The sequence below is a fragment of the Pelecanus crispus genome, chromosome 1 (assembly GCF_030463565.1).
Source record: "Pelecanus crispus isolate bPelCri1 chromosome 1, bPelCri1.pri, whole genome shotgun sequence".
Classification (NCBI taxonomy): domain Eukaryota; kingdom Metazoa; phylum Chordata; class Aves; order Pelecaniformes; family Pelecanidae; genus Pelecanus; species Pelecanus crispus.
The window spans coordinates 97,889,513-97,903,427 of record NC_134643.1 but is presented as its reverse complement, the minus strand read 5'-3'; the positions used below and the strand labels follow the sequence as shown (position 1 = coordinate 97,903,427).

Below are 13,915 nucleotides of genomic sequence, written 5' to 3'. Positions count from 1 at the left end.
TTGTTTGGTTGGTTTTTTTTTTTTCTTTTTTCATTTGAAGACCATTCCCTGGAGGTGGACAAAGCTAGACTTTTATAACCTCACTGGAGGAAGAAGAAAGCTTGCTTGCAAACTTAATCTCAAGGTTTTTTCTGTTTACTGGAACCTGTAAAGCTTGCATCTGCTTTTGATTAAATGGTTCCAGTTTGGGCAACTGCAGATAGAAATAATGAAAGTCAAAGATGCTTTGGAAATTAAGTTACATCTGGAAGCCCTACCTCAAGATTCTGAATTCACTTTTTATCCTTTTTACACTCTTCATACTGAAATACATAATTAAATTTAATATCCTTGAAAGAAGAAACCTTTGAAAATCTTAAGTGTTCTCCTACTGTAATGAAGAAGGTAAAGGTGGATGAGGAAGCTAATGAAAAGGATCCTTGCATCAAAAGTGAGGGTGTTCTGTCTGGGAACTCTAGTTTCTCTTAATAAACAGTCAAAGTTCACATACGTCTGCAATAAGAAGAATGCCTGTGGAAAGAAAGAACAAAAAAGTAAGTCCTTCCCTTGCAATGAAGAGGTAGGTGGAAAGAGGTGAAATCAAATGAGCATCTCAGAAAATTGCTCTTATTTGGGAGGCTTGTTTAAGAATTTGGAAATGTGAGGTGCAAAGAAGGCATTGGAAAGAAAATAATAAGAGGCTTTAAAAAAACCAATTTGATTGCAATATTATGTCAATTTGGTTGCTCACTGGTTGGTCAGTGTGAAGGAGTACGACAGTAGAAGCAAACAAATGATACAGTGAAAAGTGAAAGTAAGCCTTTTATTTTGCATAATACAAGTGAGGTTGCACAATATTTGGAAAAGGATTTTGAATTTTGACAAACATGTATTTGGTTTCTATGAGAAAGAGGTAGTCTGTGGGAGCGTATGAGAATACGTATGCCAAGAGTATGATAAACATATATGACTCAAACCTGCACAGGAGGGATGCAGATACACATTACAATTTGGACAGATACAGATACAAGTTGACGTACTTTGGGGCCCAAGACTAGTAAGGGTTAGGTGAAATATTTCTTGCATCGATAGTTGTTTGAATGCTTCTTCCACCTTTCTCTGAAGATTCATGTTCACTCTGGGAATGGTTTATTGGGCTTGTTAAGTTGGTGACTATGTTTTGGCAGACTGATATTTAAGGCCCTCCTGAAAGTTGCTTCATCTCCTGTGTTGTATACTTGGTATGTTACTTCTGAAGAAAGTTTTTTTTTTTATCATCTGTGCCCCCAAGTGCTTGGGCTGTGAAAGAGAGACATCATGGCTTGTGACATCGGAGGAGGATTTTTAGCCTCCTTTTTATTTGCTGGTATGAAGGAGGTGCTAAGGAGGCTGAGAATTGGATAAATGCTGTGATTCTCTGAGGAGAATAAAACTCTTAAGCACACTTACGCTGTTTTTTTCTGAAATGCTGTAACTTTAGTATAAATAGCTTTTGCTGTACTTCTAGCACTGCTACCTTGTTTGTTTACCAGTCTGGAATCTCTAGAATAGGTGCGGTTTTTTTTGTTTGTTTGTTTTTGTTTTTGTTTTTTTTTACAGTCCTGTGATAGCACTGATTATACAGAAGCAGTGTTTTAAAATGGTAAGAAAAGATAAACTGTAGTTCTGACCAGCCCTTGAACATGGCTGATTAGACTAAAGTGTGTTTCTCACTTATTTTTACCTTGGGAATCTCTTTATTGCTGTTGATGCAGCTCCAAACTGAGCACCGGGGTAGATCTGACTGCCATCAAGTTTCAGCCTCTTCTGAACAAAGACTGGTAGTTGGTGCCCTGTGTCAATAAGCTTTCCCCAGCTCCAGCACTGGGAAGTTTCATATAATATGAATTATTATTACACACACCTAAAGAATTGGTCTAGAATCTGAAAGTTAAGTTTAATAGATGAAGAAGAAAATACTTCAGATTTGTGTGATTTATTTATTTTGGTAAAGTCATTGGGAGCAAAACCATCAGAAATGCAATATAGTTCAGAAAATCAGCATGGACTTGGCTGAATGATAGCCATTTAATGAGAGGGGAGTTCAATAGCTTATGGAATGAAAGCTTTTAAAAGGCAAATTTAGGAGATGGAAATTAAGCTCTTTTTTGGTCTTTGGTTTGGTTACAGCTTTGTCGTTCAGTATTTCTTCAAAGGAGCAGTGGTGTAACATTGTCTTTTTCAAGTCTGCTACAGGTGAGCTACTTGCATCCCTTTGGAGGGAAAGAAGACAGGTAAACAAAACTGTACAGGATGTGATTGTTTAGCGGTACATTTAATTAAGTCATTAGCAGCAACCGGGAGTAGAAAATTCTCTAGGAGATGTTTAAGGAAAAAAAAATCAAAATCTGAAATCTTTTGTTGAGGTTTAGATGATTCGGGACACATATTTACCTATCCAAAAACGTAAAAGCATTCTACACAAGAGTATACAGCAATTCTGCTAATGACTACTCTGGAAGTTATATTTTTGTCTCATCCTGTGCAGCAGATGGTTATGCACTAATTGAGCTATGTCAGGATTCCTTGGTGATATCAGCAGCATTTTAGAAATTACATGGAGTAAGTGGGTTTTTTTAGGTAGTGCTTTTTTTTTTATTGAAGTTGCTTGCAGAGTCAGTAAAGCCTACACTTGGGATATTCATGCACAAGCTTTAACTTTGGTAATGTGTTCGGATTGTGTATTTGTTACTGCAATCCCCTAAAGCCCCTAGGGAAATGATGGATAAAGTCATTCAGGACTTCAGCTTGCTTATATAACTTGTCAGCTTCTCCTTCTGTTTTCTGCTATGCCTACCCACCAGGACTCAAGATATCACCCCTTGCTCAGAATGAGTGGAGGTATGTGATCATGAACCATGGTGTGTGTATAGTTCTGATCAGCTTGTACTGATATACATGTCTCCCAATAGCTGACCCTTTGTCTTCCATTTTTGTGTAAAGCTGAAGAAAAATTATGTATGGTCTGTCTTTGCTGAGAATGCTTCAATCGAATCTGGTAGCATCTTTTAATATAGAAATGACTAACAGTAAAATTTGAGTTTGGTTTCTAAGGTAGAAAAAGAAGGGATCAAATTAGATATTTCATAAGAAAAACAGTTTTGGGGCAACTGCTTGGTGAGTGCTGTTTTCTGTGTAATTTCAAATGCAGTAGGGCTACTCACAGGCTTAGTGAGATGACCAGTGTAACTTAAACTAGCACAGTTCATGTAGTTGGCTACAGTCACTACTGTATTAACTGTGTAACTACTGTTGTAGTTTGTCTAACACGGTCCTACAGGTTTTCACCATAGTCCTGATCAAAATATTTATATATCCTTCTATGACTTGCTGAAAAGTAAATGGCACAGATCAGTTACGAAATCTGAAGTGCTAAGTGAAAGTGGAGTAAATCTTTTGAGAAGTTCTGTTTTTTCAAAATATATCTTGCTATCACTCTTATTCCCAAGAGGATTGTTTCCTTCATGACCTGTTTTCTGTCCAGTATTTGGGGACTGTTACTAAACTTAAATACAGATTGGAGATGCCAGAGTCCAGTTCTGGGAGAGTAAGGAGGGAAAAGTGCAACCGAGGTATGCCATTCTTTTGCTTCTGTGTTTAGCTACTTCTGTATTAAGTAATGTTGGTGGGACTTTGTTGCAGGTAAGGGAGAGTTCAGAAGTAATGTCTTATAGTTACTTTATTGTATGAGGTCGTCCATCCCCCCTGTGCCCCCCCCGCCTGGATTTTTTTTTTTCCCATACTTATTAAATGGATCAAGTAAGTCTAAAGACAAGTAGTTTGAATTTTTTTCATTACTTAGGCAGCCTGCAGTGAAAGATCAGGTGAAGGAACAGATGTTCTTAACAAATAATATTGGCTAATTGTTTCGCACACATGTTGTAGGAAGAAATATGAGTCAGATGAAACTGCTGTTCAGAAAGGAATATATTCTTTATCCAAAAGGAAATCATCTTGACTGAGCTGTTAATTGCCATTGCATCCTATTAGTTAGTACACTTACAGCTGTTGAAACCTGGACAATGTAGTTACAGGACTTGAAATTAAAATGGGGAGCAGACAAATTATCTGAGCTAAGGGATAACTTGGTGTTGGGAGGGTGACAAACTCAGTTCAATTGCACAATGTTAAAATAGAAACTGCAGAGTTCATACAAATACACTTGGTTTATTTGTGTTAAGTTTGTTCTGAAACTTGATGTATCACGGGATTTGGGTTTTTTTTTTTTTGTTTTTTTAATCCTGTAAATACTTAAAAAAAAGTTGGGGTTTTTAAATCCTTTTAGTGATTTTATCCCCAATCCTTGTGATAAAATTACTTAAAAAAAAAAAAAAAAAAAAAGGTAAAAAAAAAAAAAGTTGCTTGAATGCTGCATCTTTGAAGTTGGGAAAGTAGGTATAGATCCACTTTTTTTTTTTTTTTTTCTCTCCCCCTAAATTGAAAAGGAGCTAGGCACTTAAGGCTCTTGTGAACTTGGGTTGTACTAGTGTCTTGGGGAGGCAGTATGAAACATGGTCTCTGGCAGAGGTATTATAGGCATAATTTTACTACCAGGTCTAAAGAAATTATTGGCAGCTACGGATGGTATTGATGAGGATGCTGAATAAATCTGAGATTGGAGCATCTTGCCTCCTAGAAGAGCTAAAAGCACCTTCATTTTCTGATTCAGAGTTGGGGAAGATGTTTTTCTGTGGAAACGTCCAAATCTTTTGAACTTTTTGCTTAACCTTCTTATTTAAAATTCAAATGTTTGTTTCATTCAAACTCAGCAGTACTTGGTAGCAGTTATATAAGTAATTGTATTTGAAGCTGAAACTGTCAGCCTAAGTGCTAATTGCAAACTTCCAGACTTGGGTGTTTAATCAGCTGAAGGTGGCGTTATCTTGTAAACAGGAAATGCACTTAAATCACTTCATGCTCATGTTACTTCTGAGGCCTGAGTCACACTGGTACCCAGGCTTTTCTGAGATCACTTGGAGTCCTCTTACTGGTTTTCTGATGGAAAGAAATCGCCAATGAATATTTTTCCTGTATAGATTTGTCTTGCAATATCTTGCTGCTCTTTCAGCACACAGAGATTCCCTGTGATGTATGCTAGCTTTGCTTTGGGAAGGCAGAAGAGTTGCCTGTTTTTCTGGTGAAACTAGTTCCTGCTATTTACATATGTAGCTGATCTTGACAACAGAACTGTGGGCCATGTAAAGCGCCACCACCCAGCTGGGTGCACAAAGACAGCTGCTTAATCCGATTATATGAGTGATTACAATGCCTTGAAATGTATTTTTCTGTTCTTTCTTTCAGCTTCCTCAGTGGGGCTGTGCTGGGAGAGGGATCTCCCTTCCCTGCTGTTGAGTGAGTCATTAGCTCTATCTTCAGCCAAGTGCCCAAGGGGATCCGATGAGTAGGAGGCTGGGTCTTCAACGAGCAAGGTGGATGCAGCGTAGAGACACCTGCCTCTTCTTCTGTAGCTCTGAAACCATATGTGTGTTGTGATAGCTTCTAGGGACCCACTCTTGCAGCTGGGGATGGGTGGGTGGTGCCACACAGCAAAGAGGGGCTCCACAGCCCCTCACTGCTGTAGCGATTCGTGGTCTTGTTTGAGATGAAGCTCATATGCAGCCTGCTGTTTCCTGTGTAGTAGTCCTCTCTTCCAGAACAGTTCCCTCCACAAACTGAAGTCAGAGCCTGACTTCATTTAGTTACTCACAGAAGTGCAGTAGACTGTTCCTAGATAGGACAGATGGAACGGGAGAGACAGCACAAAGAAAGCAGAGTAGATGTGTGGTTGCTGTTTTCACAGCAGGCAGAGAGGTCTGATGGGCATGCAAAGCCCTGTATCCTTTGCCTCAAGGTGTCTGGTCTGTGCCTATGAAGAACTGAGCTCTGGGCCTGTAGTGAAGGGGTGGATGGTAGCGTACTCATTTTGGGAACTTGGGTGTGCATGAAGCATGCCCTGATCTCCTCCCCTCCCTGCTCTGGAGCTCAGACTGAGGAGGTCTCTTAGCAAGGGCTTGGCTTATAAAGCAGACAATATCCCAGTCTTGTGTGAGAGTAGATTTGGGTCCATACTGAGTTACCACGTGTAGATGTACTCTATCTTTAAGACTGCTGCACAGCTGGTGGGTGGGCTGTAGCCTTCAGTGACGCAGAGAGGAGGAGCGCTGGGCATTTGAGTGCTCTTTTCCAAGCTGGTGTTTCCCTGGTGATGGTACTTTCCTCTGCTGTCCCCTTTGGGACTTTTGTGAACTTGAAATGACCTATGCTACTGCAGTCTGCTCCCTAAATCTGTTTAGATAATAGTGATCTTTAGATTGGAGCTAGGCAGCTCTATGCACACACCCCCCCCCCCAAACTCTTAAGTTTTCTTTGACCACTTGCTGCAGCATTTGTGTGTATGTTCTGCAAGGCAAGTGTGTACCAGCCTGTTTTCCAAGCTGGCATGCAAGCAGAGGCTGGCAGAAGTAGCTAGCTCTGCTGGATGGTGTACAGCACTGGCTCTGAGCAAGTGGGTGGGAGAGGGGGGAGCCATAGAGGCTGCCTGAGTGTTGGCCACAGATTTGCATGGGTTGGAACAGGCTGCAGGCAGCTGGAGGAGGAGGTATGTGTAGGGGGTGTGTGTCTTCTGACTTTACATTAGCTTTATGCCTGGGTTTTATTTCTGAAATGGAGCATATGCTTTGCTCCTCACTGTACATGTCAAACTCAAGATTTTATATCCAAGTCAGAGTTGTTATGAAAGTACATTGGCTTTGCCATTTAAACATGCTTAAGAACACTTATTTGCAGAACGTAAGTACTGAATACTTCAAAGCATTTGCTTCAGAATAAGCAGGGGATATTCTCAATCCAAACTTTTTTTTCCCCCTAGGGAAAAGTCTGTAATACTGCTAATGACAAGAGGTTTTCTTATCGTTGATAAGAAGGCCCTCTCAGCTGTATTGTGTTCCCAGCAGGCTTAGCTTTTTGTACACTTGAAGTGTATTTCCTCCTGTGTTTGCAAGATGCATGTTCAGTAGGTGCTGTTCCCTCCTGATAGAGGGTACTTAATGAAAATTATGTCCTGAGCTGTCATCTGGTAATGTGTATAGTTAAATTACACCTCCACTGCGTGGAGAATAGAGTCCTGTGAGGTTAAATACAGACCTTGTTGGAATAGCTTCAGCTGAACCCTATTTCAATGAAATGTAATGGCTTGTGGAACTGAGATAATTCTGGTGGGATGTTGAAGGAGAAACTTGGGAGAGGTCCTCACATGCTTGAAACAGAAATACTTTGTTACAAAATTCTTCCAGATCTTTTGCTACTGTTTTTCTAAAGAGCATTAAAAAAAAAAAAATCTTTAACTCGTTGTGGAACTTACAGGTATTTCTTCGGAGAGCTTTACATCTTTCATCTTCTTCTTAAACATGAAGCCTTTGAGTTTTCTTTCTGCTTGGGAAGGAAGCCAAATTTAAAAATTCTTCACAAAAAAAATGACACTTTTGTTCTATTTCTAATTATATAACCTGGTGTTAGCAGCATAGTTCCCAGTATTTCATATGATGCTAAATTTTCTTGTCTGTCAAAATCTTAATTGTGACAACTTTGATTATGGATTTTGTAGGCTGTTTTCTAAGCTGTGCTCTGACACAATTTGATATACTTGAGCTTGGTCTATATAAGTACAAATGAGATCTTCTTTCCTGCTCTCAGAAGGACAAGGTGGCTGGTGAGGTGCAGGACATGACCAGGCCCTTTGTGAGCAGGATTACACTTCAGCTGAGTTCATGTCACACCATGGGGTAAACAGTTGTGATACAGGCTTCCCTGGTCAGTAGTTGACCAGAACTGCTTTTCAGAAAAGCAGGGTCTTGCCACATGTCAGGTCAATGACGGCTTGATGAGACTGATGTCCACAGTGGAGCTGTTGAGTGCTGGACTACTGTTGAGGTGCTGTGGGAGACAGTGCTTTTGGTGTACTTTAAAATAAATAGGAGCAGCCTCCCTTGAGGAACTGGGAATACCCAATTCAGTCAGTTTAATGATGCTGGGTGTCAAATACTTTGTAAGTGGGCATCTAATATTTCAGAAGCTCTCCATAATGAAATAGTTATGAAGAGTTTCTTCCTAAATGGATTTTTGGAAGCTACTGGTGTTAGTGGTAAATAATAGCCTGTCTAATGTTTTTAGTGTGCCTGCCCATGCATCTGTGAGAACTAGCTAATAGTAACACTCATTTTGGGGGGGACTAGGGACTCTGTCTTTAGCCTCGTTTATGGGATCTCATAGGATTTAGAAAACCACCACAAAACACCCAAACAAACAAACCCCTAGAAAATAGAGTAGCTCGAATATTTGCTCATGACCTGTATTTTAATATCCCTTCCTTGAAATTTTACATGCTGTATTTCCAACAGAAGGCAGATGTAGTTGCACCAAAATTCCTACTGGATGCCGCTCTGCCTGTGCATGGATGCCACTGAAGGAGAACTGCCATTGGTTTGTTTTCTGCTCGGTCACTAAGAAATGTTAAAATCTGTTTCTCCTTCAGCCTCTGCAAATAAGAGGGGGGCTGGGCCACAGAAGGGGACATAATGACCCTAGTGCACAGCCCTGTGCCTACCAGTGGCCCACTGGAAGAGTGCCCTATGCTTATGAGACTCCCCTCTCCAGACAACTTAAGGGTGAATGAAGAAGAGCATATAATGAATGTAAGTAAAATAGTCCTGGCTGCTTAAACTCTTCCACCTCCCACTGTGCCTATGAGCTTGTTTCCATTTCCTTGAGAGCATGGGAACTTTTAGAAAGCCAGCTCCTAGGGAATACTCTGAGCCAACCCTGGCAACAGTTGCTTGGTTTTCTTTCTTTTTTCTTATTGGTCGACATGCCTCATATGACCCATGAGTTAAATACAACTGCGTGGATCATCAGGTGTGATCAGATAGCTCCTTATTTAAAAAAGCAAAAGTGGAAACTCTACACATCCAGTCCCAAAGTGCACAGTGTACTGTATACAGCACAGTAAGTCACCCTAAGTAAGGTGGTGGTGCTCTTCAGGTGCTGTGAGCGGTTCTTTCACTGTGCAAGTTTAATGTTTTTGTACTTCTAGAGAAAGAAAAGAACAGTAAGTTACTGCTAATAAAGCTTATGAGTACTGAATAATTGAAAGTTATTTCTAACCCAAATTTTATTGTGATTCTGTCAAGGAATGGTTAGTGAAAATAGATCACTGTAACAGACTGGATTCGGACTGTTTGCTTGTCACAGGGTAAACAGAGAACAAGCCTGACACTTTCAAAATACATCCTTGTGCTTATTTTCAGAAGAAATGGAAAACTGTGCCCTAGAACTGTGACAAGATAAGGGAGTCTGGTGGTCATGTGGATGTGAGCTTCCACTGTGGTTCTGTGCCTAAAAGCAAATGTGAGTCGGATTTGCAGTGACTCCTGCAATGCTATATCTAGCTCTCATAGAAGCACATTGAAAATAGGAGGGGATTCAGAAGAGCCATGAGAATAAGTCTGAAAAATATATTTTTGCTGATGGATTTGAGAAGCTTAATCCTTACCCCAAAAGAAGATGTGGGGTAACTTGCTCAAATACCAAAAATAATTCACAAAGTGAAGATAAGATTAACCAACAGACCCCTAGGAGAACTATCCATAGCTAGGATGGATTTTTCCATCAGTGGTGACTTTTAATTTAAGAAGGTAAAATGTTTTGTGGGTGGGATTTTTTTTTTTTGGGGGGGGGGTGGTGGTGTTTGTGTTGTTTTGTTTGTTATTTTTTTTTTTCCTTTCCCAAAGGGAAATTTGGTCATCGCAGCTCTGGTTTTAAAGCAGGAGCTAAATTGCAGGATAGCTGTGGCTTGTGCATTATAGATTAGATTGGATGGTCATAATGAACTTTTTTGGACTGAAGAAATGGCTGCAGTGGGATCAGTGTTTCTCTGATGGAAAGACTTGTTATGACTCAGCATGTTTTACAGGTAGCCTCAGGAGAGGGACTGTCATCTCAGTGTGCCATGGGAGTTGTTCTTGTGCTTGAGTCTCATTGGCCGTATTTTGATGGTTAAGTGAGGCTTCTGAGCATAAAAAGGGAGTAGGTCGGGCAGCTTGCTTGGAGGCTTGTTTGATTCTGGGACTCCATGCATTTGGCAGTACCTGATATCAAGACTGAAGCTCAGCGGGAGGCATGTGTGCATCTCTTAAAATGAGGTGACATCAGAGTTGTATTACTCTAGTGGTGAGATCAACTTGCCTGTGTTCTCAGCTGCTTGTATTCATAGCTGCATGTCAAAATTATAGAATGCAAATTGCCAGGTAACATGGTTTTTGTGGTGTCTAAAAACAAGGGGAAAACACTAACAAAGCAAATGCAAAATTATTACTCTCATTAGCAAATGTTAAGAAATGTGCACACTGTTCTGCTGAGTTCTGATTGACTGTTTGCATGCTTAGTTATATGTGCAATCAAATAATTTCCTAACGATTAGCATTTTTGCTGTACTCCTGGGAGAAGGTGTAGTTTAATTTTCCTCCTCAGTTTGCTAAATGGCTCAAATTATTTGTAATGTCCACACTTTGAAGATGTAAATGTGAAGGGAAGCTGTTTTTTTAATAGGCTTCTATCATATAAATAACTCGGTGTAGTCCTATTTAAGTTAACATATTTTTTTTCTGGAACATGACTTTATATAGTTGGACTCTGGTCCATTTCTGAAGGTATGAGAATCACTTGGTTATATGTCTTCAACTACTACTCGTTCTTGCATAACTGCCTTCTGTAAAACTTTCTGGATGAGGCTGAAGAGGGGTTTTTTGCTTATGCTATTTTACAAGTTTCTGGTATATTTTGTGGCTTCAGATAAAGAATGCTAATATGTTGTTGGCTGGACTTAATAATTTTCTCAGTGATTAAATATAGCATACCCATAAATGCCTAAGATTATCCTCAGGCAAAATGTTTGCCTGATGACTTATAACTAAACTTAGAAATGTGCATGTGTTAAAAATGAGTTGCTGTTTTCATCTCTTAAATGTCATTCTACAGCCTAATTTATGCCTTTCTTCTTTTAATATTTGGTGGTAAGTTTTGTAACCTAGAGGTGACAACCTGCCTCAAATGCTGCCACGTCTTGGATATTACAGTGGTGATTGAGAGATGCTGTATTCATATAAATGGAAATGTCTTATTTTCCTCACTTTAAAGAAATTGGTAGTGCAAATAGTGTTAATATTGTCCCTGTTGTTTCCCAAGGCCATTGTGAGTGATCTCTTAATCACCAAGCCACATACTGAGCGCATAATAATTAGAGATCTGAGTGAGCTAGTTTTCATGCAAAGTAAGGAAAAGATAAAGTTAAAAGCTTCAATGTGCTCACTTTTTCCTGCTGATTAGATAAAGATTCAGGGCTGGCTCTTCATAAATGTCGTAAGAGCTCAGTAGAAATCTACAATTAATAAGAGGATTTCTTGTAGCCTATTTGTCACTTGTGACAAATAACAGTTTTAAATGCCAGCAAGGGTTTCCTCAGACAAGCTATAGCAGGTTTTATGCTCCAGAGAAATTCCATTTCTAAGTAAAACTCAAGACATCTTGAGTTTGGATTCTTGGAACTGTTGAACTGGCTGATTCAGGCAAACAAACATGTCTGTGATACTGTAATGTTCCTGTTCTCCTCTTCCTGATTCCTTTTGTCTCATAACCACAAAAATACTTGAATTTAATGTAGCTCTCTTATCTTACGTGTATACAGTGTGTTTGAGAAAGTGCTTCCCTCCTTAAAAGCATGGCTTCTTAAATCATGGCTCTGTAAATCAGTCTTGAAGATTGTGAACTTTCTTTTGCTCTCATGTCAGGCCAGTTCTTCTTTCCCCTTGTATGTTAGCGCTGTCCTCACAAGTTCAGACTTCAGTCAGTTGAGGTATGACTATGTAAACTGTAGGGTCTCTGGAACTGTAAGTGGCAACTTTACAGGTCTGAGTTTGCAATTACTCTGGAAAGAGGCATGGAGAAGAGTGAAAAGCTAAGAACTCAATTTCTTGAAAGTGGTGCAGTTATTGGATGCCTGTTTCAGATTATCAGTTAAAAGTGTGCATTTTGGGGCATAATGTGGCAAGACCAAGAAACCACAGCCTATCTACTTCAGTAGATGACATGTTCTCCAAGAATGTTGCTTTTGTAATCTCGGAAATAGCTGAAATCTAACTGGAAGCATACAGGTTAGAGGACATGTCTAACATGTTGCCCTGTTAGTTGCACGTAAAGCTTTCATGCTTACTTTTCTCAGAATGGTAGGGATGGATGTACTTTCTGTCTCCCTCCCTCACTGCTTTTTTACATTGCAATGCTCAGAACATTAGTGGACAGCAAATATGTACTCATCAGTGGTCAGACATAAGGCCTTTCTTTTACTGATGGTAACAGAAGGTAACATTAACATGTTTTTTTTTAAAGCTGAACTGAGTCAGGGCAACTTTGCCCTCTCTTGTGTTATATGCACTTAAACACCTGACCTTGAAGTAGCATTTAAGTGTTCTTGTGACCCAAGAGCTTGATTCTCAAGTAGAGGTAGATGATGGACCATCATAGAGTGTTTGTGTGTGTAGGGTGGTGTTCAGGGAACTTTTGAACTGCAAGAAGCAGGAATCTGTTCTGCAGAAAACAGCAAAATGTGAGAATCTTGATGAGGTGGGGGCACTGTTGGCACTAGTTCATTAAAAGACCCTCAAGCTGAAGATAAGTCAGTCTCTCTTCTGGGATTGTTTTGACAACAACCACAGACATAATGAAAGGGTAGTGACCGGCTAACTTACTGCAGGAGTGTGCTAAAACTGGGTGTTTTTTTAGTAAACATGCTGCAAGGTCATACAGTCAAAAGTGGTTCTTTGCCTCCTTTCTTCTTTCTTCCCCCACCTTAAATGTAAATAGACACTGATCTTATGATAGAGATGGGTTTAATGGTGAATGTCAAGTTTTGGAGTAGTACAGGTGCTCAAGGAGAGAATAGCAGCCATGTGCTTAAGATCTTTAGAAAGGTTCAAAAAAAAAAAAAAAAGGTGTAAAAGAGGCCTTTATAGTATATTTATACCTGGTGTTTTGGTAACGCTTGAAAGTGACTTCTTGTCTTAGCTATAGTCCAGCTGAGTCATTGCTTTGGTTAGGACAGCCCCTAAAATAAGTGGCAAACATCTGTTAAGAAAAAAATATAGCCTTGTTATTACTGCAAAATGAAAAATAGGGCTTTTACAGCAGAATTGTTTCTGGAGAACATGCTGAAGCTCTTTATTTGAATGGGAGCAGAGGCATTTGTTTATAAGAATAAGGAGTTAGTCTATCGAGATTAATCGTCTTTGCTGTGAGATTAGTGCCCAAATTTGAATCTTAAATGAACCACAGACAATGATCTTTTTAAATATGGGGTGAAATGTAGAACAGGTGAAGAGGTGATGGTGGTGCTGCTATTTGTGTTTACTGGAGAAAACTTTGGCCTTTATTCCTATAGGTCTAATTATAGCAACTGGTAAAAAAATCCACTGCATTGTAGTATTCCCGAAATGGTACTCCAACTAGAAATTGGTGTTCTAGGTTGTGTCCAGCTAGTGGCCTGCATGAGGACTTTATGTGCTCTGTCACCTCCTGTGTTGTGGCCTTGCTGCCTTTTCATTCACTCTGTGCTAGAAGACTTAGCCCTGGAAGGGGCTCTCGTGTCCTTACAAGTGGAGCAGGTTGCCATCGTACAGCTGTAATGCCTTGTAATTGGCGTCTGGCCCGATACAGGGAACAGTTTGGTCCATCCTATCCTAAATACTGGAAGCGCACTCTTACATAAGCAAGCATAAAGTTACAGAGATGATCACATTTAGATACCACCTATTCTTCATTGCTCTTTTGATGTTCGCTTGTTCCTCAAGAT

General features: G+C 39.8%; 1 protein-coding gene across 1 annotated transcript in view; it reads left to right on the top strand.

Annotated features, from left to right (window-relative positions):
- GRAMD1C (GRAM domain containing 1C) overlaps positions 1-13,915 on the top strand; it is a 54,747-nt gene that overhangs the window by 4,895 nt on the left and 35,937 nt on the right. The gene's annotated exons all lie outside the window — the stretch shown is intronic.